At 33.6% G+C, this 25,137-nt stretch overlaps 1 pseudogene; it reads left to right on the forward strand.

Annotated features, from left to right (window-relative positions):
• The first annotated feature begins 2,932 nt into the window (after positions 1-2,932).
• On the forward strand, positions 2,933-17,771 carry LOC113200922 (translationally-controlled tumor protein-like; annotated as a pseudogene).
• Positions 17,772-25,137: the final 7,366 nt, after the last annotated feature.

Consider the following 25,137-nt stretch of genomic DNA (forward strand, 5'->3'; position numbering starts at 1 on the left):
ACAGTGATGTACACCTGTAATCCCAGTGGCTTGAGAGGCAGAGGCAGGAGGATCACAAGTTCAAAGCCAGCCTTAGCAACTTAGTGAGACCCTCTCTCAAAATAAAATATAAATGGTTGGGAATGTGAATCAGTGCTTAAGCACCCCTGCGGTCAATCCTATTAAAAATAAATAAACATCACATGAAAATGGTGAAGATAATGTAAATGGGGTATTAGAAACCTTTAGTGTGCTTCGTTACAATATATGGGGTAGAAAACTTAAGTTGCAAACTACATAAAACAGTACTGTGATAATAAAGAAAAGAAGTAAATAAGTATAATTATGTATTTAATCATGAGAGTTTCTGGTACATGGTTACCATGGGTAAAGGGACTGAAATATATTGCTGACCTGAACGTCAGATAAGTAAGTAATCTAAAAAGATGAGAAGAGTAGGAATATAGAAAAATACCCCAGAGAGAGGGTGACATCAAAATAATGAATCAGTAAAATGTGTTCATCACTTTATATCTAAAATTGCTGAAATAAAACATTTCAAACAAAATGGCAGTGTCCTTCAAATATATTTGAGTAACCAGAAAAAAAAGAAAGCTAAAAATTGAAAGAATAGTAAAAGAATTAGTATTTAAGGCCCACTTGCTAATATATGCAGTTCTTCTCTTATCACAATTCAGACAGTTGTTTCTTGCTTCCTCTCCTTCATCCAGCTGGTGCTTGCATTTCCCCAACGGTGTCATTGAGGAAATTTGCAAACATTAGTTTAAGAATGAATTCTGAGCTAATGAAACGTTGTCTCACAGACCATTTCCAGACCCATGGGAATCTGGTGTTTTAAAAGTAGCCAAAATTCTACTACTGTATAAGAAACAAATATACTGTGTGTGTGTGTGTGTGTGTGTGTGTGTGTGTGTACATGTGCATGTGAGAGACAGAGAGAAAGAAAGAAAGAAATATTATGGAGGACAAAACTTTATTGGCAAATAAAGGTTTTAAGGTTTCTGTATATTGTTTTATCTTCAGGTTATGAATTGTTCATTAACTATAAATTTTGTTTAAATATTTAATTACAGAACTATTTTTATATAATGGCAAGGAATAAAACCCAAAACCTATGAAAATAAATTTAAAAGACTTAAATAGCATAAAATTATTAAAATTAAAATTATTTTGTGAATAGTTTGTTAAAAATTGATAACTTTTTCATTATACACTTTCATTAGTATATCTATTTTATGTAAATATGCATTATATTTGTGATCATAAAACACATTTTTAAGTGTCAGCATTTATTAGCAACTTTTATGACACTGGCAGAAAGGAAAACAATGAAATGAGATGTACTGAGTATGAAATGGGAACACAATGATGACATCTGTAAGCAATATTGAATTGGAAGGTCAACCAACAAGGGATTGAAAAGAACTTTGGAACATATGTGTTGGTATGGAAAAAAGTGTCATTCATTCGAGGTTCTTAAGCTCAGTTAAACTGCACATTATAACTCTCTCAACTCATTAAAGCAAGCCCATATCTTGTAGATGCCACAATTTTGTGGAGCTCCAACATTCCATATTTATTCCCAGCTCACAGGTGATGTTTTGATTTCAGACTCCTAACTATGTAGCACATTTATTAACTCATTGAGCATCTAATATGTGTTGGCAATGTATAAGGCACTGAAGATGATAAACTAGACAGTCATATTATCTGATTTAACATTGTTTACAATTATAGAAGCCATATGCATGCGTGCGCACACACACATAATTGAATTACAAATTACTAGTACTGTGAAGGAAAAGAAGTACAAAATAATTTTATATGTGATAGATCTAACTTGGTCTATGAAGTAAGAAAGATTTTGAATTTTATCAGAGGATAATAAAAAATTGATTAACCAAATATAAGGGGAAGATTTTGCCATGTCATGGTAATAGTATGTACAAAAACTTTGAGATATGACAAAACAAATTTAAAAAATAAATATGAAAATTAGAAAGCAGAACAATGTGGTTGGACCTCAACAAGTAAATGAGAGATTAAAGCAAGATGGAGTATACATTGAGGGAGTATGGGATAAATTATATCAACCTTGGTTAAAAATTGTTGCCCTTGGAAGTAGAACAAAATTGAGCTAAGTTCCTCTGGCAAGCTTTCCCCACAGACAAACAAACTTAAACAACTATTCACAAACAAAAGTAGTAGCACAAGAGCTAAGTAAATCAGGTGAGAAACCATAGGGTCTTTTTTATAAAATTGAAGAGAAACATTAAAGAAGCCAGGAAAAAAGGAGTTTTATACATCAACCCTCCCCCAACTCTAAGCAGCCCAGAATTGAGAGAGGTGCCTCCATTTGGTAGAATGAGGGAGAATTAAGTACAAGCCTTAAAGTTGAAACCGAGTGCTGGGCTGGTCATGGTGAAACCCAGTTCCAGAAAAAGCCTCATGATCCCTTCAGCCAGGCTGTACCTACATGTTGAGCATCTGAAAAGTATTAATCCACCACTCCTCTCCTAACTTCAGATAGCAGAGTGGGGAGCAAGGTTCTAATACTTGGAGAGTAGGGCACAAACATTTGTGCAGGGTTTTGTATTAGAGACCTGAACCACCACTGTGGGATCAAGCACACAGTAAAAACAAAAGGCAACATTTCATACAGCAGAGCTCATAGGGTCTCTAAGCCAGGTCCTGCATCAAGCAGAGACAGGTAGGCCTGTGGCACAGACAAGAGTTTCAGATGTATCAGATTCAGAATTGGAGAGGATCCAGGGAAGATATCTTCCTTTTCAATACTGTAGAAGCTCCAGAAACTCAAGTGTGACCTGGCTTACACCAGCCTTGGAGTCCAAGGGTCTGTTTCCTCAATCCATCTCCCAAAAGTAGGAAGCAGAATTATCACCAGGCTAGTGCTCACAGATATAAACTTATAATGGTCCCAGCAACGACAGAGACATGCACCCCAATGAGACATGTTCCTGCTTCCACCTCCATTACTGCCACCTATAGTGTGAGCCTCTGTGTACAACTGACAATGAGCAGAGCTTTACAGTTGGGAGACGTGGGTATGACCCAGCTTAGCAACAACTAAATTTGGTAAATGGTGTGCTTTCCCACAAAATTATCCCAACCTCAGGCAACATGAGATAGCACAAGACCCTATTTACTGTGTCAGGGTAAAGTAGTACTCTTGTTACTTTGCCCTGGAACTTAGTGCTGGGTTGATTCAAGCTAACCAACACAAAACAGAAAATAAAAGTCAAAATGTAAAAACTTTGGAAACTTTACAAACACATGAAAATTAAATATTTTACATTTAAATAATCAATGGATCAAGGAAAAATCAAGAAATGAATTTAGTAAAAGTTTCCTCAAAGCAAATGTAAAAGGAGACAGCACACTAATACCTATGAAATAAAATAAAGCAGAATTAAGAATGAAGTTTATAGCAATCAATGGTCAACTAAAAAAAGTAGAAAGATTACAGATAAAAAAGACTATCACTACATCCAAGGAACTAGAAGTAAAAGGAGCAAACTAAAACTAAAATAAGTAGAATGAGAAAAATAATAAATATCAAAGCTGAAATAAATTAAATAGAGCAAAATAGACAGTATCTAAGATATGGAACAAACCTAGATACCACTGAACAGATGAATGGATAAATAAAATGTGGTATATAGACACAATGGGATATAACTCAGCCATCAAAAAAGAATGAATTTATGATATTTGCTGGTAAATGGATGGATCCAGTGACCATCATGCTAAGTGAAATAGACCAATCCCCCCCCCAAAAAAAAAACAGTGTTTGAATGTTCTCTCTGATATGTGGATGCTTGTAGGGATTCTCACCATGGAAATATATAAGGAAGCATTCCTCTGGTGAGCAAACTCCCTGGGGATAACAGGCACTCTTTTTCCCACTCTTAGAGTGCCCTGCAATTTCTAAGAACTAGTAAGATAAGTTAACTAATACATGTGCAATGTCTGGCTGTGCTGTAGCAATGTCCTTCAAGAGGAGGCTCTTTATTAGTCTTATCAGCCTCGATCTTGATCTCGGGCACACAGCTCCTGGGAATAAAGGAAGTCTCTGGTTAGACAACCACAGTGTTTCACTAAGCCTAAATCTATCCATATAACAGTAACTTTATACAATGGTCTTTCTTTAGAGCTACACAAAGATCCTAACATTGCACATTTCAACTTAGTATGTAACTGAGGAATAAGCTGCATACTGTTGTTAAGTCTGTAACCTGCCCAATACTACAGTGAACAATATGTACTAATGATGCCAATGACCTAACCTATTGATATAAATAAAGTTTGGCAGCTTGGCCTCTCTGCCATTCTGTCATCTTTCCTGCCTCTGCATCTTGTCTCTGTGTCTCCTTTTACTTACCCTTACAGATGCTAACACACAGCAAGGGTGGGGGGAATAGAATTTCAGTGGATTAGACAAAAATGAATTAAGATAAGGAAGTGGGAATATAAATAGTAAAGACAGTGGAATGCATCTGATACACCTTTCCCATGTACATATATGAATACAGCACAATGAATCTTCTTCCTCCTAAATTATTCCAACCTCAGGCAAGAGATTATCCCAAGACTGGGATACTAATTAGAATAATATATACCCCACTTTTTAAATAAATGTGTCAAAATATACTGTACTGTCATATATATCTAAAAAGAAGAAATAAAATTTTAAAAATAAATATTGAGGGGCCTCTTTGAAAATATAAATGAATAGTCAAACCCTTGGCTGAACTATGAAAGAAAATAGATGAGGCCAATAAGTAATAGCAAAGATGTAAATGAAATATTATAACTGAAAGCACAGAAATATAAAAGACCACTAGAGATTATTATGAATAACTACAAGCCAATAAGTTTGATAATATGAAAAGAATGGATAAATTCAGAGACACATGCACCTTATCAGGAATGAATCATAAAGAAAGAGAAAACCTGAAGAGACCAATTCTTCCATCAAGTAACAGCCCAGGGTTAGAATTTACTGCTGAATTCTACCAGTATTTTGAGGAAAATATAATAACAATTCTCTTTATGTTATTACAAAAAAACAGAAAAAAAAACAAAAAAAAACAGGAGAGAAAGGAATTATTCCAAACACATTCTATGAAGCTGATATTACCCTGATATCCAAATTAGATAAAAAGAGAAGGGAGGAAGGAAGGGAAGAGGGAAAAAGAAAAGAAAGGAAAGGAAAAGAAAAGAACAAACCAAACTATGGTTTAATATCCTTGATGAACAATAGGGGCAAAAAAATTATCAGCAAACTAGAAAGATTATTCACCATGATCAAGTAGGATTTAATCCAGGAATGCAATGAAGTTTCAACGTATGCAAATCAACAAATGTGATACCCCATATCAACAGAATGAAGAATAAAAAACACATGGAAATCAGATGATATAGAAAAGGCATTTGATATCATTCAACATCCCTTCATGATAAAAACACTAAACAACTTAAGCATTCAAGAAATGTACGTCAATATAATGAAGGTCATTTATAATACACCAACAGCTAACACCACACTGAATGAATAAAAGCTGAGAGTTTTCTCTAAGATCTGAAACAACATGGATGTTCCTTTCTAGGACTTTTGATCGCCTGATAGGTATCTTACCAAACAAACAGGCAGGAGAAATAAATGAGGGGTATCCAATTTAGAAAGAAGTTGAACTGTCACAGAATATTATATGATCATAAAGAGAGAAAATTCTAATGATTCCACCAAAAAATATTGGAACTTACAAATGAATTCAAATAGTTTTAGGAAACAAATTCAACATACAAAATTAATTAGTGTGGCTATATACTAATAGCAAATTATTTCAAATTAAAATTTTAAAAGCAATAACACAATAACTACACACAATAAAGCAACAAGGAATAAGTTCAAGAAATGAAGGTACAGAATTCCAAAATAAAAATATTGAAACAGTAATGAAAGAAATTAAAGAAAACAGAAAATAATGGAAAGACACACCATGTTAACATAACATAAGAATCAGTATTGTTAAAATGTCTATGATGCCCAATGTAGTCTATAGAGTTAATGTAATCTCTATCAAAATATAAATGACATTCTCCACTGGACTTTAAAAATAACCATAAGGTTTGCGTACAATGACAAAAATCACTAAGTAGCCAAAGTCATCTTGAGCATGAAAAAAAAAAAGAGTCATTACAATACCAGATTTCAAACTGTACTACAAAGCTGTAGTAAACAAAGCGGTATGGTATTGGCATAAAAAAGTCACATGGAACACAATAGAGAGCTTAGCAATAAACCCATATATATACAACCAACTGATACACACACACACCACACACACACACACTAGGGATTGAACCCAGGGGCACTCACTCAACTGCTTAACAATATCTCCAGTCCTTTAGACGTTTTATTTTGAAACAGGGTCTTGCTAAATTGCTGAGGGCCTTGCTAAGTTCTGAGGCTGGCTTTGAACTTGCAATCTTAGGACAAAGTTTCTAGGAACATTAATTGAGCAAAAGAAAGTATGTTCACAAAAATTAATTAAAATAGTTTAAAAGGTGGCAGACTGGAGGCAATCAGCAATCAGCAATATTTGTGGCTCTATGAGAAAAAGTCAAAACAACAGGGTGAGATGCTTTATGAATAGTAGGGTGGAAAGCATTGAAGAGCAAACTTTAAGAGTAGGTGACCAAGTGGAACACAGAGATGTTGTTTTATAGAGTGTTTGGAGAAACAAAAGGCAACAACTCTAAGTGCTTGGCAGGTGGCAAGGAATATTACATGTTCTCTAAGCAGAGTGAAATTTGGAAAATTATTTATAACAATTTCCAGGAGTTCAGAGTCTACCACTGGGCAAACACACATGCTAAGTGTTGTTTGGAGTTCAGTATATAAATAAAGCTGGCATGAGAGAAGGGTTTCTCTGCACTATGCAGTATATTCCTATGGGGCCATGGAGGAAGAGAGACATCTTAAGAAGGTCCATTGTCTCTACCCAATGAGAAACCAGAAGTCCCTATAATTTATATATATGCATATATACACATATGTATACATATATGTATATATATACACAATGTATATCTATACAATTTATATATAATGTGCATATTTATACACATTATATATATAAATTCTGTATATAAAAATTCTGTATATATATATATATAAATTCTGTATATATACATATAAATTATATATATATATATATATATATATATATATATATATATCTCCAAGATCCAATGGCCTCTTCTCTTCAACAGACCAACAGACTCAATAGACATATACCACATGTCACTCTGGTCCTATGGAATTGAAGGTGACACAAATTATCTCAGAAATATATCCAGTAGACACTATAATCCGTGAGGTGAGGGTAGTAGAAGGCATTTTAATTTAAAATTGATGGTTTTACTTCTGTGAAAAAAGGGAGACAATTTGTATGTGAATTTGCAAGGGTGGTCAGAAAGGAAGTGCCATGAATGGAAACGAATTATTGCTTTGTTCTTTCAACTCCTACCCCAGCACAGTTCCATCAGCTTAGTTGCTTCCTTCATGTTCAAAGATACTCAGATGATTCACTGTTAGAGCCTAAATATTTGTGACATCCCTAAATGTAGTACCTTAAGACCAAGGGTTTCCCAGTCCCATTGCTCCACAGGCTTGGCAGGTGAGAGGAGCTAGTAAGCTGTTTTGACTCTCATCATATGTCTATCCTTGGGTGCAAGGAAGAAAGTCTTAGGAGTAAATTTACTCATACTGTAGACATCCTTTCTTTGGCTCACATAATAGGACAAATATGGACATAGCTCAATCTAAAATTGTAATAACTAGTTTGTTCTGTTTAAGCTTTAAGAGATAAAGAAAACACCAGGCTGCAGCTCACTTCCTACCCCCCAACATATGGTGGATTCCCAATTAGTGGTCCTGAAAATAAGTGTCTTTATTTTTAAAACCTCAGCAAAAAAAGAAATTTTCACTCATTTTGGTTGTTTTTTGCTTGTTTCTTTTTCTCTTGTTTTGTTTCACCTCATTATTTTTTGGTACTTTTATCAATTTTTATTTATTTTAAAAATTCTTCAATTTTCTCTTTTCTTCTTAAGCATTCTAATTCCATTTTCTATAATATTGTATTATTACTTTCAAGTTTTCATATTAGTTTATCCCCTTACATTTAAAAAATTGTATTATTAATTTTACTTTATTAATCTCTAACTGTTATCATTTGGATCTGGAATGTGCCCCACAAAGCTCATATCTTAAATACTTTCTCCATAATTCATCAGTGTCCAGATATGAAAAGTCATGGAAGTGGTTGTAACATTAACAGGTTCAACTTCATCACTATTAATGCATTCATAGCAGAATGCACTAATGGAAATTGAAAGAAACCGTAGGAGGTGGTACCTAATTGAAGGAGTGGTAATGAGTTCAAAGCCAGCCTCAGCAAAAGTGAGGCACTAACCAACTTGATGAGACCCTGTTTCTAAATAAAATGCAAAAAAGGGCTGGGAATGTGGTTCAGGGGTCAAGTGCCCCTGAGTTCAATCCCAGATTACCTTCCTCCCCTCCAAAAAAAAAAAAAAAAAAAAAAAGGAAACTCAGTGAGTCAACTCTGGGTTTAAAAAAAAAAAATATATATATATATATATATATATATATATATAGAGAGAGAGAGAGAGAGAGAGAGAGAGAGAGAGAGAGAGAGAGAGAATATGATTTCCTGAATGGGACTCTGATGAAAAGTAATCCAATTAATATATGGAGAAAATATATGAACAGACAATACTCAAAAGAATACAAATGGCCAATAATTAAATGAAAAAGATGTTTGACAATTTCACTCATCTAGAAAATGCAAATCAAGCTTACTTTTATATTCCATCTCATCTTAGTCAGAATGACTATTATCAAAGAAAACAAGTGGTGGCAAGGATGCAGGGGGAATGAATTCTTATGTACTATTGTTTGGAATGTAAATTAATGTGGCCACTATGGAAAACAGTATGGAGGTTCCTCAGAAAACTAAAAATAGATGTATCACATGTTCTATCTATGCCACTCCTGGGTATATACAAAGGTATCAGAATCACATCACTGTAAGGACACTTTCATACACATGTTTATTGCAGAAATATTCACAATATCCACATTATGGAATCAGTCTTAATGGCTGTTATGGTTTATTAATTTATGGTTTTATTAATTTACATCCCATAACTATGTTCCATGGTTCCCTTTTCTCTACATCTTCACAAGCACCTGTTACCTCTAACCTTTTTGATATTAGATACAAGATGTCCTCCAAATGCTCATGTGTAAAATAATACATGAATTTTCAAAGATGAAAAGATTAGATTATGAGAGGTATAACTCAATCATTGGATTACTACAGTGACATGGATTTATTGGGCAGTAACTGTAAGCAGGTGAGATGTGACTAGGGGAGGTGCATCACTAGAAGCACTTTGGGGCTTATATTTTGTCCCTACTGAGCAGAGACAGCTCCTTCTTCTTCTTCTAGACCCCACCATGAACTAACCACTTTGCTAACCCTGGACCTTTTCCCCATAACATTCTGCCTCATCTTGGGCCCAGAGCTATGGAATCAGCTGACCATAGACTGAACCTATGAAACCATAAGACAAAAAAAAAAACAAAACATTTTCTCTACATTGTTTTTGTCAGGACTCATGGTCACATGTATGAAAAATCTGACTAAAACAATGGCCTTCAGTGGATAAATGACCAAAGAAAATGTGGTATACAAACACAATGGCGGAGAATTTATCATCCAGAAAAAGAACAAAATCATGTTATTTTCATAAAACTTGATAGAACTGGAGACCTTACTAATAAGTGAAATCAATCACATTCAGAAAGACAAGTGTCACATGTTTTCTATAATATGTGGCATCTAGGAAGAAAAAAACACAGTGGATGACAGGAAAGTAGAAAGAGAAGTATTAGGAAAAAGATAGGGGACTGAGGGAAGGGGAGAAGGGAATAAAGAGGAAAATAGGGAGAGTACATACAACCAAAGTACATTATATGCATGTATAAAATTGTTACCATGGAAGTCATTGTTTTGTATAATTAATATGTACTAATAATCATAAAAATGGATTCAAAAATTAATGTATGATCTAAAAATATGAAAGTGATAGAAGACTGTAAAGGAAATGCTTCAGGACCTGGTATGGGTACATATTTTTTTGGAAAAGACTTCAAAAGCACAGGAAACCAAAGCAGAAATTGACAAATGGGATTACATTAAACTAAAAAGTATCTACACAGCAAATGAAACAATCAATGGAGTGAAAAATGCAATGAATAAAATGAGGGAAAATAATTGCAATATATGCATTGGGAAGGGTTTGACATCCAGCATATATAAGAACTCCAAAAATTCAATAGCAAAAAGAAAAAAACCTAAATCAAAATGGGCAATAAAATATTTCTCAAAAGAATTTCTACAAATAATTATTACATGTAAGAAAAAATGTTCAATATCACTTATCATCAATAAATAAAAATCAAATTCACAATAAGATGTCATCTTACCCCTGTAAGAATGACTAATATCAAAAAGGCTAGAGGTAACAGGTGCTTGTGAAGATGTAGAGAAAAGGGAACCATGGAACATAGTTATGGAATGTAAATTAATATACACATTATGGAAAAGAGCATGGAATCTCCTCAAAAACAAATAGAATCACCATAAGATCTAGCAATCTCATTACTGGATATATATTAAAATTAAATTAAATTAATTCAGTATGTTCAGTATGTCAAAGATATATATATATATATATATATATATATATATATATATATACACACACACACACACACACACACACATACTTCTATGTTCATTGTATTAATATTCACAATAGCAAAAAATATATAAACAACTTAAGTGTCCACTAGTAGATAAATAAAGACCTGTAGTACATACATACAATGAAATACTATTCAACCATAAAAAACTAGATTCATTCATTTGCAACCACAAAGATGGAACTGAAGATCATTATGCTAAACGAAATAAGTCGAGCAAAGAAATATAAGTACAGCAGGATTAATTTTTTAAAAAACTTTAAAACTTTTAAGTATATAGCAGAAAGATCAGTAAAGCAGAGGGAAGTGAAAAGGGAAAGTGGATAAAGGAAGTTCTGGGTACTAAATAGAGCAACTTATATTCCATGCTTTCATAATTATGTCAAAATGAATCTTAAGGTTATGTATAACTAAAAAGAACCAACTAAAATCATTAAATTATATTAAAGCATTTAATAGTATCTTCAGTAATGTGATTAAATAATTTTCACTTCAAATTCATTTAAAAGAGATAGCTTTTTAGCTTTCCTGGATTTTCCTATGATAAAATTTGTCATAATAAATAAGGTCCCATTTTTCAAGAAGATTTAAGATTTTTCTCATTTGGATGTCATGGTAATAAACAAAATGAAGCATAAAGTACCAACTCCAAAGACCCCTATTGTAAGATTAGCAATAAATGTGTTCAATTTTTTAAAAGTAGTAAATATTTATTTCATATTGAGTAATATCAATCTTTCCTAAAAATTTCCTGAAAAGCATTTATGCTCTCATTTTAGGATAGGAAGCATATGCATAGATTATGTAAAGTCTAAATATTTTCTTTTAAAATAAATACATGGTAAATTTAATAAAATTGAAAATTGTATTAATTCTCACAGCCTTGACTTCAAATTATTATTATTTTTTGTCCTTCTGTTCATTCTGAATTCTAGTGGCTCCATCTTGTGGTTATAATAAGAATAGGTTATCTGTATTATGTGCTTTATTTTTTGTTTTGTTTATAAAAATATCTAAAATAAAACAACTGTAAAAAAAAGTAAAGAAACTTAGTTATTACAGATATGTTTAAATATCTTTTCCTTGCCTTAAAACTCCATAGGTAGTAAGAAAAAAAGGCAACACACACAGGCAGACATTCCAATATGCTATGATTGGTATGAAAAGATAGATTTGCACAAGGGGCAGCTGCTGCAGAAAAGATCTTTATCAACTCTTGGGAAGGTCAGGTAGAAAATGATAATATGTGATTTAACTTTGAGGATTTGGGTTTGATGCTGAACTATTGTTACATGTCAGGAGCCAGGTATATCTTTTGGAGGCAGAATGATAAATTTTAATTCCTGAAATCAGGGACAACAGAATGATGCAAATATCATGAGTCAAATTTGAGAGGTAGAAAGCCATCAGATATCTCGAGATGATCTCAGAGTAGAGAAATAGGTAGAGATACCCAAAAGGGAGTAGTGCAGTAAAATAGTAATTGGAAAGAAAACAGAGGGTATACACTTCTAATCCAGATGCTATTATAAGTTCATCCTTTGAGGCACTATTTTGAACCACATATACAGGAATGTTAGGTAAAATGGTAAAAACAAAAATATATTCAGGTAACAAAGGGAAATATTTTCTGTGAATCAAAAATAAAAGAGAAATGCATACTAATCAGTAAAACTAAACAATGACCTGCTGCTCTCTGAGCTCAAAACTGGGTAGTACATGTAGGAATTAATCTCCAACATGATCCTAGGAGTTGAAAGTGCTCAATATATGTAAACTGGAACTAGGAACCCCTATATGTTACATTGTCACTAATAGGAATAATGAATGGTTCTGGAAAACAAGGAATAGCAGCAGGAGTAGCCCCACTTATCGTTATGCCAAATGACCCAGCACAGTACTTTGTGTCACTATTCCTACAAATCTAGGCTCATTGGATTAGGAGTTCTGGATCCTACTTTATGTACTTTTGCCTGGGATTGCAGAAATCATCCCAATGAACTATAACCCACAGCTGTGACACGGCTCTTTGAGCTACTTGTGTCCAGAGAACCCCAAAATTAACCCAAGTGTGTATGATCAAATAATCTTTGATAGGGTTCCAAGAATACACAATGGGGGAAATATAATTTCTTTAACAAATAGTATTAAGCAAAGATATATACAGAGGTTGGGGATTTAACTAAGTGGCAGAATGCTTGCCTAGCACATTCAAGGCTCTGAGTTCAGTACTCCACCCTGGAAAGAGAAAGAAAGAAATAGGATACACACACACACAGAGACACACACAAAATGAAACTGACTCTTATCTTACACTAAACACAAAAATCAACACAAAATGAACCACATGTCTAAACGTAAGAGTTAAAACTATAAATCTTCAAAACAGAATCATAAAAGGAAAACTTTCTAGTATTAATCTTGGCAATCATTTCTTTTATATAACACCAAAAGCACAAGAAATAAAAACAAAAATTGAAAAATAAGACCACATCAAACTCAAAAATTTCTGTACATGAAAGGAAATAATGAACAGAGTGAAAATTCAACTTATGTATAATGGAATAAAATTTATACAAACTGAATATATGATAAAGTGTTGGTATCCAGAAGATATAAAAATTCAAAGAACTCAATAGCAAAAACAACCTGATTTTATAATGACAGAGGACATACATTATCAAATCTCCAAAAGAGATATGAGGTATATAAAAAGTCACAATATCACTAGTCATCAGGGGAATGAAAATCAAAACTGAAATAAGGTATCACTTCTAACCTGTTAGAGTGGATGTTATAAAAATGAAAGATAACATGTACTTGTAAGTATGTAGAAAAATTGGAACATTTGTATACTGCTTTTGGGAACATAAAATGGTGGAGCTTCTATGGAAACAGTATGGAGATGTTCAAAAAAGTTACAAAATAAGACTACCATATAATATAGTAATCCAAATCCCAAGTATATGTCCAAAATACTAGAAATCAGGACACTGTGTTGGTAAATTATAATTATACATAGAAGCGAGATTCATTAGGCAATATTTGTACATGCACATAGTGTTATTTCATCTAATTTTCAAGTACATTTCCTTTCCCTCCCATTCTCCCTTACCTCAATACACTTTCTCTACTCTACTGATAGAAAGCAGGATCTTTAAAAATATCTGCAATTCTCTGCTTATTGCAGCAGTTTTACAGTAGCCATGAAATGGCCATATGTCCATCAATGGATAAAGTAAACATGATATACAAACACATACTGGAATATTATAATAGCAAAGTTTAGATGTCAACTGTATTATGGAATACACAGAAAACTGGTGAAGTATTATTTCTGGGTGTATTGTGAAACTGTTTCTGGAGGAAATTGAAGTGTGATTTGTTGATCTGAGTGGGGAAGATGTTTCTTCAGTGTAGTTTGTCATCTAGAGACCCAGAAAGAACAACAAAAAAAGGGAAAGGTGATATTCTGTCTCTACTACAGCAAGAACACTCTTCTCCTGCCTTTGGACATCAGAACTACAGACTTTCTAGTCTTTGGGCTGAGGAATGATACCAGGATTTCCATGGGTTCCTAATACTTTTTCCTTGGATTATTATACCATCAGATTTCCTGTTTCTGAGACCTTCAAATTTGGACTGATCCAAACTAACAAAATCCCACGGTTTGAAGCTTACAAAAATCCTGTCATGGATATATCAGTGCCCATCACCATATGAACCTTATTCCCTAATAAATCCTCATTTTATCTATACATCAAAGTAGATATATTTCATTGATTCAGTCTATCTGCAGAACCCTGACTAAATAAAATACTATGAAACTTTTTTAAAAGAGAGAGAGAATTTATATATATATATATATATAAATTCTATATATATATAGAATAATATTCTATATATATATATAATTCTATATATATATATATATATATATATATAGTTTTCAGTGGACACAACATCTTTATTTTATTTTTTTAATTTGGTGGTGAGTATTATAACCCAGCACCCTCTCATGCCAGGCGAATGCACTACCACTTTGAGCCACATCCCCAGCCCTTACGAAACTTTTTAAAAGGAAAAATTCTGACACATGTTACAGTATATATGAACCTGGAAGACATTATACTAATTAAAATAGACCAATCACACTTGAACAAATTCTACATGATTCTATATGAGATATCTAAAACAGTCAAATTCAGAGAAATAGAGAGTACAATGGTGTTTGACAGGAGATGGGGAGGAAAAAACAAGACACAACTGTATGTTTGTGTGAGAGATTCATCTTAAAGGCAAATATTCACATGCTTGATGTGAAAGAACTTAAAAGGATATTCACCAAAACATACACTGAAAGCAAGCAGTTGTTCCTACTCTCATATCCAACAAACCAAAATTCAAACCAAAATCAGTCAGAAGAGACAAAGAGTATCATGTCATACTGGTAAAGGGAACAATCCAACAAGGCAATAAAATGATATTAAATACTTATGCTCCAAATGCCGGTCATCTATTTATGTACAATAAATACTACCCAACATTACAAGTGAGACAAAAACCCATTACAATAATACTGGGAGATTTCAACACCTCTATCACCAGCAGATGTTATCAAGACAAAAATCAGTTAAGACTCTTTACACATTAAAAAATGCTATAAAAGAAAAGGACCTAACACATATCTATAAAATATTTCATCCAACTACAGCCAACTTCACTTTCTTCTCAGCTGCTAACAGAACCATCTAGAAGTCTGATCACATTTTGGAATATAAGTCAAGTGTCAGCTATAAAAAAAATGGATATAAATTTTTGAACTTATCAGATCACAATGAATTGAAATTACAAGTTAACTGTAAGAAAATCATAATGATTACCTAAAACCATGGACACTAAACAATCTGATTTTGAATAACCATTCAAACATATCATAGAGGAAATTCAGAGAGAAATTAAGCTAATATAAAATGGTGATAGGTTGAAAATATATCTGAATATCTGGGACAGCATGAAGGCAGTTATAAGAGGAAATTTTGCAGTTATGAGTGTGAAAATTAAAATAATAAGATCCCAAATAAACAATCTGGTGCTTCATCTCGAGGTTCTAAATAAAGAAGAACAAACCATTTCCAAAAGAAGTAAAAGGCAGGAAATAATTAAGAGCTGAAATTAATGAAATAAAAAATTAAAAATAATAAGAAGAATCAATTAAAGAGAGAATTGGCTCTTCAAATACATAATACCATATGTATTTGATTGATAATACCATAGTCAATCTAAACAAAAGTGAAAATACTCAATAAAAATTATACACTTAGTGAACAATGTAATGCTTTGACATATGAATGTATAGTGAAATGAAATGATTACCACAAGAAAGCTAATCTATGCATCACTTCAGTTACATTTTCAGAGAGAGAGAGAGAGAGAGAGAGAGAGAGAGAGAGCATGAGCACATATGGTGAGAATACTTAAGATGTTCTTAGCAAAATTCAGATATACAATACAATATTATTAACTAAAATCACCATGCTGTCACTTTTGGCAAATGATACAATCCTATACTTAGAAGTCCCAAAGAACTCCACCAAAGGACTTCTGGAATTGATGGATTCAGCAAAGTAGGAGAATTCAAAACCAACCCAATAAAAAATTATTATGTAAACTAATAATGAATCCACTGCAAAAGAAATCAGGAAAGCAACTCCATTTACAGTAACCCCCCAAAACATAAGTTCCTAGGAATAAATCCAACCAAAGAAGAGTAAGATCTATACAATTAAAATTACAGAACAATGTATTAAAAAATTAAGGAAAACCTTAGAAGATGGAAGGACCTTCAATGTTCCTAGATAGGCAGAATTTATATAATCAATATGGCCATAGTAACAACAGCAATCAAATGGTTCAATGCAATCCCCATCAAAATCCAGTGACATTCTACATTAAACTAAAAAAATAAAAATAAAAAACAGTCCTATAATTCATATGGAGGACCCAAAATAACCAAAGAAGTTCTAAGCAGATAAAAAGCAATGCTAGAGGCATCAAAATACCTGATCTCAAATTATACCACAGTTACAGAAAAAAAAATAAAATAAAAACATGTCATTGGCATAAAACAGAAATAAAGAACAATGTAACAGAATAGAAGTCACAAATACAAACCCACATAGATACATTCATATGTTCTTGCAAAAGGATGCCAAAAATGCATGATGGAGAAAAGATAACTCTTTTCAAAAATGGTGCCAGAGCTCTTTTTACTGTCCGCTCCCCCCTCACCCTGACTGCTTGCTCGGGCTGCACCATGCTTGCTCTGAGCTCCAGGTTCCTAATAAGCTAGACCACCACCATTTCACTCCAGTCACCATCATTATTATCTACCTGGACCTCATTAGCCATAATGAAATGTTCTCCCACATTTACAAGATCCAGGAGATCATGAATGGGCTGTGCCTGGAGGTGGAGGGCAAGATGTTCATAGGACAGAGGGTAACATTGATGACTCGTTCATTGTTGGAAATGATGCACTGAAGGACTCGAGAGAGAAGGTACCAAAAGCACAGTAATCACTAGTGTTGGTATTGTCATAACCATCACTTGCCAGAAACTAGCTTCACAAATAATCATACAGGAAGTACATCAAAAATTACATGAAATCAATCAAAGGCAAATTTGAAGAACACAGACCAGAGTAAAACCTTTTATGACAGGGCCTGCAGAACAAATCAAGCCCATCCTTGCTAATTTCAAAAACTATCAGTTCTTTGTTGGTGAAAACATGAATCCAGATGGTCTGGTCACTTTTCTGAACTACCTTGAGGATGATGTGACCCCACATGTGATTTTCTTTAAAGATGGTTTAGAAGTTGGAAAATGCTAACAAATTACGCAGTTACTTTGGATCTATCATCTGTCATCATAACTAGCTGTTGCTTGTCATTCACATAACACCAGGACTTAAGACAAATGGAACTGATGTCATCTTCAGCACATTTATTTTTAATTGTGCTTTATTTGGAATGGAGGTATTGGTTGTTGTTATTGTTGTTGTTGTTTGAGAATACATGTCATGTAGGTGGTCTAAAAATAAAGTACATTTAAACTAATAAAAAAAGGATGTTAGGAAAACTGGATGCTCATATGTAGAAGAATACAACTACATCCTTTTCTCTCACCCTGAACAAAACTCAACTCAAATTGCATCAACACATAGGAATTAAACCAGAAACTTTTTGCAACTGTTACAATAAAGCATAGGGTCAACACTCTTACATTTGTTGCAGGCACTGACTTCTTTAATAAGAAGAAATAAAATAATAAGAAGAAATAAGCATAATAAAGCTCAAGAAATAAAATTAAGAATCAATGAATGGGATAACATCAAATTTAAAAAGTTGTACAGAGCAAAGTAAAGAAGAGCATGATGAGAGTACTTACAGAATGGAAGAAAACCTTTGCCAGCTAGTCCTCAAAAAAAAGGATTCATATGCAGAATACATAAAGAGAAAAAAATCTTAATTTTTGATAATAATAATAATAATAATAATAATAATAAATTGGAAAAGATCTAAGTAGATATTTCTAAAAGGAAGAAATAGCAATGGCCAACAAATACATAAAATAAAATGTTCCACATCTTTAGTAACATGGAAATGCAAGAAAAACTACACTGAGATTTCCTCTCACTCTAGGTAAAATAGCAATTATTAAGAATACAATTTATAATAGTTGTTGGTGAGTATGTGGAGAAAACATATAGTTACATAATATTAGTAAAACTGCAAATTAGTAAAACCATTGTGGAAAGCATTATGGTGCTCCCTCAAAAAACTAGGAATGGAGCTAGGTGTACTCACGTACACCTGTAATCCCATTGCCTCGGGAAGCTGAACCAGGTAGATCAAGATTTCATATCCATCCTCAGCAAAAGTGAGGCACTAAGCAACTCAGTGAGACCTTGTCTCTAAATAAAATACAAAGTAAGGCTGGGGATGTGATTCTGTAGTTGAGTGTCCTTGAGTCCAAACCCTGGTACCCACCCTCAAAAAAAAAAAAAAAAAAAAAAAAAAAACTAGGAATGGAAACACAATCAGGCCCAGGTATCTTCCTCTTTGGTATTAAACTAAAAGAATTTAAAACAGCAAACTATAGTGATACATGCATACCAATATTTATAGCAACACAAATCACACAAGCCAAGATATAGGTACAGCGTATAGGTACCCAACAACAAACAAATGGATACTGTAAACATGGTACATATAAACAACGGAGTTTTAATAAACCACAAAGAGTAAAATTCTGACATTTGCTAGTAAATGGGTGGAACTGTATAACATCAAGCTAAATGAAATAAGCCAGACTCAGAAAGTCAAAGATCAAATGTTTTCTCTTGCATCTGGAAACTAGAGAGAGGAAATAGGGGAAAATTAAAATTAAAGAATGTCTCACAAGAATAAAAAGAAGACCAACAGAGTAGAGGATGGGGATTGAAGAAGGAGTTGGAGAGAGCATGAGAAAGTATTGGAGGAAAAAAATCTACCAAATTTTGCTATGTGAATGTATGACTACAACACAATGAATCATATGTATATTTAATTATATATAATGCACACATATGCGTATATGTGTGTGTAAATAAACAACCTTTATTTACATGTAAAAATATGGCATAATGAATTCCACAATTATGAGTAATTTATTGCTTCAAATGAAAATGAAAAAAAACTTAGTATCAGAAAAATAGATAACTGATTAAGTAAATGGGAATTTGAACTATATAGATATTTCTCAAAAGAATAAATACAAATGTTCAATATATTAAAAATGTTGAATATCTCTAGCAACTAGAAAGATGCAAGTCGAAACTACATTAAGATTTCATCTCACTCCAGTCAGAAGAGTAATTATGAAGAATAAAATAACAGGGCTGGGGTTGTCGCTCAGTGGTGCAGTGCTCCCCCTAGAATGTGTGAGGTCCTGGTTTCGAACCTCAGCACCACATAAAGATAAATAAATGAAGGTATTTAAAAAAAGAATACAAACAATAATACTTGTGTGGATGTGAGAAAAATGTACACATATACATTAGTGGGATTTCAAATTTGAAAAACCACATTTGAAATGAGTATGGAGATTCCTCAAAAGACTAGGAATGGAAACAGCACATGACCCAGCTATTCCATTTCTTATTATTTATTCAAAGAAGGAAATCAGCATACTATAGTGATACATGCATAACAATGTATATAGCACTGCAATTCACACTAACCACCTTATGGAAAGCCTAGATGCCTGTCAAAGATGACTGTATAAAGAAAATATGGTATACATACACAATAAAATTTTACTCAGCCATAAAGAAAACAACTATGTCACTTGCTGGTAAATTGATAGAACTGGATACTAAGTGAAATAAACCAGACACAGAAAGTCAATGGCCAAGTGTTTTCTCTCAAATGTGGAAGCTAAAGAGAAAAATAATGAATAATAAAGTATCTTATAAAATTAGAACAACAGAGAAAGTTAAGGGATTGTGATGGAGGGAGAAGGGTTTGGCATCGAGAAGTAACGGAGAATAAAATCCACCAAAATATGTTATGTACATGTACAAACATACCACAATGAAACCACTTTTATACATATTTATTATGCATTAATTAAAATAACAATAGAAAGTAGGACAGTAGAATAGAGAAATGTGTTCAGAGGGCAGGAAGAGGAGAGGTTAAGTGGAGGTGCTGGGGAATGAGACTGATCTAATTAACGTTATGTGCCAGTATAAATATATCATAATGAATTCCATTTTCATGTATCATTCTAATGCATCAATGAAAAAAAACACACACTGGCAAGCTACCTTTGTCTAGTGAATCTAATGGGTCTGAGGAAAAAAAGACTATGAAGAGGTACAAATTAAGTCAAGTGCAAAGGTATTGTAACTACGTCTATGTTAACATTTCTCTTAGGCTAGCCTATTCTACAAACAGTAAAATTTGGGCACAGAAGAAAAATGATGTGAATGTGGGTGGTAAGGATGGAAGTATAGAAAATTATATAGCAAAACATTATTTTTTCTTTTCAAAAGTTAAAGATCCAATAATAATATGGACAAACAACAGAGAGACAAACAATCTTGCTCTTCAACTTCATACCACTAGATTCACATGATAATCATAATTCTTTCACTTTTTTGCAGGATTGAGGATTGATTCCTGGGCTTCACAGATACTAGGCAAGTGCTCATCCACTGATCTATACCTCAGCCTACCATCATATAATTTTTATATTGTAAATTAAGAAACAATGCTTCTGACATTTCTAGGTCTGTCATTTAATAACATATTTCTTTTAGGGATTTGGATTTAAGACTCATAACTACCAACCCAACTCATAGAAAATTGATAAATAAAACTATCTAATATCTCACAGAAGTGTGTAAAGTATAGCTAAAAGATTCCATAAGGTGAATGAACTTTCAGAAATAGATTCCTAAAAATTAATAAAAGTTTAATTTTCAGAGCAATGCTACATGTACAGTAATAATAATAGCAAAAACGCATTGAGTGCTAATTATGTATCAGAAATTAATTGTGTTACATATATTATCATATATAATCATAAAACAATTATTGCAAGAAAATTATTATTCCTATTTTTCAGATAAATAAACTAGATTAAAATTAAGAAAGACGTTATTCAAAATCACAAATATAAAACCTGAGAGAACTTGGACTTAAACTCAGTCTAAACCTAGATTATATACGCTTAACTACAATGCTGTACTGGCACTTATTTAAATCTTGATTAACAATTTAATGATGCAACAAGTGCACAAGGAGAGCACTGATTTATTTCTTGCTTATATATGTCCTATGTTGACTGGTTTGTTTTTATTTCCTTAAAATAATCAATATGAATATTTTAGTCTATAATAGAATATTGTTCCATAAACACAAAAACTATCTATCAAACCTGTCCTGAACCTTTAATCTCACTTCTAGGCTCTGTTATCTTGTTCTGATTTGGACTTCAGGCTGCAGTTTACCCTTAACTTTATGTTCAAACTCAAATGAGCTAGCATCTGAGCACCATCTTTATTAATAGTTTTACAAGAGTAGTTTCCTTGGGATATTGAGTACTCCAGAATTAGATACATATTTAATATTTCCAAATATGTAAGCTTGACTTTGGCTCAAGACAGCTGCCTAATTTGCTGATTTATAAGTTGGTTCAAAATATTCATAATTCTTCATAACTTCCATGCCCAGACCCATCATCTAACAATTGTTTTATACAGTTACATAATGCATTCAGTACTGTTTACAGCCCAACTTGAAACTATATTCTATTGAAGTTTGGTGTTCAACATATACACTGGCTAATGAATGTCTGAGGTTATCCGTATGAGCAAGTCACCAACTGTGGTAGTCGTATCTACAATACAGGCTATGTTATTAGATATGCTAACTTAGCAACACCATTATTAGTGCTCTAAAATGGCTTGATCCAAATAAAATGGTAATGATGTAAGTATATCCCCCTGGACCATAACATTCAGATTTATAGCTAAAAAGAAGTTTATCTTTGTCCTCAGAGTGGCAGTTACTCTACACAAATCTGTATCATGATATATTCTAATATATCAGGTAATGTAAAAAACCAAGCCCTGTTCAACATGCCTGAGAACCAATGATTCAATGTCATGATGGTATAGAGTATGACCTGCTAAATCACTTCATTCACTCAAATAAATGTTTTTCATCATAGATTTATTGAGCATCTATATTGAATATTATTCGAATCCTGAGTCTTTGGATAATGACCTCACTTCCTTAGCCCCAGTTTTTTCATCTGTGAAATGGGCATAATAATAGTTATGTCAAACAATTGTAAGGGTTACATAATATAAAATGCTCAGAATAGTGACTGAAAAATAAATGTCACTTATCACAATATCATCATCATTACTATGTGTTAGGCAGTATTACCAGGTGCTGGAGATAGAGTAGTAAAAAAAGACAATCATAATAACCTATCTTATGGAATTTAATATGTAGCCCACATAGACTGTACATTAAGGCCAATGAAATGCTGCCTGACATTTCTCCTGGTTTCCATCCTCTATTGGGTTGAGACTAATATCTTGACTTTTACTTAAGAAACCTAAATCTTGAACTTCACCTCCAGGTTTTGCCACTGACATTTCTTGAGAACCTTTCAGGCTCCTGCTCAACCTATCTTCCTCTCTTATGTCCATCCAAAATCAATATGGTAGCTGAGCATGGTGGTACACACCTTTAATCCCAGCATATCTGGAGGTTGAGGCAGGAGGATCGCAGGTTGAAAGTAAATCTCAACAATTTATCAAGGCAATAAGCAGCTCAGCAAGACCCTTCCTCTAAATAAAATATTAGGGCCCTGCAGAAGATGTCAGCACAAAGAGATCACTTCCCTGGATGCTCCATGGTGTGCAACCAAGAAAAGCAGACAAGCAACTTCTCAGTAAGGTGGGTAAATGGAACAAAATTCAAAGGGACTTTGCTGGAATTTAGCATGGACACTCAAAACAGATCAGGAACTCAGGAGATCACACATAATAGGGAAGGAATTCCCTGTGGCAACAGTCAGAGGCATAAGCCAGAACAATCCCTCTGCAAAAGCAATAAAGTGTTAAGGGGATCAAAGGAACCCATGTTTGGGGGAGTACTGAGGCATGTCTGGGTATGGAGAGTTTAGTGATTAAAGACACTGCCTGGACCACTGCACAATATCCTTGTACAGGAAAGAAACTACATCTCTCCCACTGGCATTCAGAGGACAAAGGAAGGAACCATTTTGCAGCCTCAGCACAGCCCCCAAGCCAACTCAGGGAGCCAATTTCTGGCAGATCTAAGTGTGCCCTGGAAAACAAGCCTTGCAAATCAATTCTGCATGACAAAGAGCAGGCCAAAGTGTCAAGGAGTAAAGCAAGAATGGAGAGAGGTTTACACAGAGGACATCTGGTCTTGGAAACCCATCAGACTTCCCCTTCCCCCTCCAAACCAGCTGCTTGCAGGACCAGCTGAGAGAAAGCACCTGACTTGAAATTCAAAAGGCCAGGGACAGGAGAAATTGCGTTTGGAGACTAAACCTGTGACCCAGGATCATGGGTTCTGCAGGCAACTTAGAGAAATAAGAATTGGCTATTGTACCACAGGAGTGGAATCCAAAGGAGATTCCTGGGGTACTGCCTTCTAGCATGGATGTGCAATTGGTCAGCCCTAGAGGTTTGCGGATTTAAGATCTCCAGACCAACTGGCATTCAATGAAGAGTGTGAAGAATAACTAAGCCTAAACTTCTCCTCCAGGAGTTCCACCTCCAGGATTAACCCTCTCACCCTAGCAACCCCACCCAGAGGGTGGAGCAAACATCATACTCCATGTTGCAGAGGAAAAGGGAAGCTAAAATCTTTAATCTCCAACAAAAGCAATTTCCCTAACTTTTCATTGAGTTTTTTGTTTTTACTTTTATTCCCCCTCACATTTCTACCATTATTGAAAGCAATTATTTTTTCATGAATCAGCTTATTGAGGACAAAGATGTCTGATTAGTATATTTCAGTTTTGTTTGTGCTCTTTTATTTTTATTTTTTTCCTTTTCTTTTTTTCTATTTTTAATTTTTTAAAATTTTTACTTTACATATAATTTTGTCTCACATGGTTACCTTGATTCTCTCTCTTTTCTCCTGCTAAGAACCAACCTCTATTGCTCCCTTTTCCACTCTTTCTTTACTTTTTTTACTTCTATCTTCTCTTTTCTTTATTTATAATCATCACATCCTTCACAACTTCTGTTCTCTCCTTTTCCTACATTCTAAATTGTAAACCCACTAGCAAACTTACCGTGTTTATGATAGGCAATAACTGTACATACCATTTTTGTTTATTGTGACAAAAATAGCAGGAGCTACTTGATTTAAGGCTGTATATTATTTGAATTGACTGCTGTTATTATTTGACTCCCCCTTTACAGAGAGGTAATAGAAACCATCAGGGACAGAATATGTCCACATGATAGAAACTGTTTTTGCCTCAGGTACATATTGCTAGATGGGCAGACACACAAACAACATAAAAAAAAACAAGGGAAAAACAGTGCCCCAAACAAATCAAGATGCTCCAAAAAATAGAATCCACTGGCACCACAATGGTAAAATATCAGAGAAAGAGTTTAGAATGTACACAGGCAACTTGATTTGTGACAT

This window comes from Urocitellus parryii, chromosome X (assembly GCF_045843805.1).
Source record: "Urocitellus parryii isolate mUroPar1 chromosome X, mUroPar1.hap1, whole genome shotgun sequence".
Classification (NCBI taxonomy): domain Eukaryota; kingdom Metazoa; phylum Chordata; class Mammalia; order Rodentia; family Sciuridae; genus Urocitellus; species Urocitellus parryii.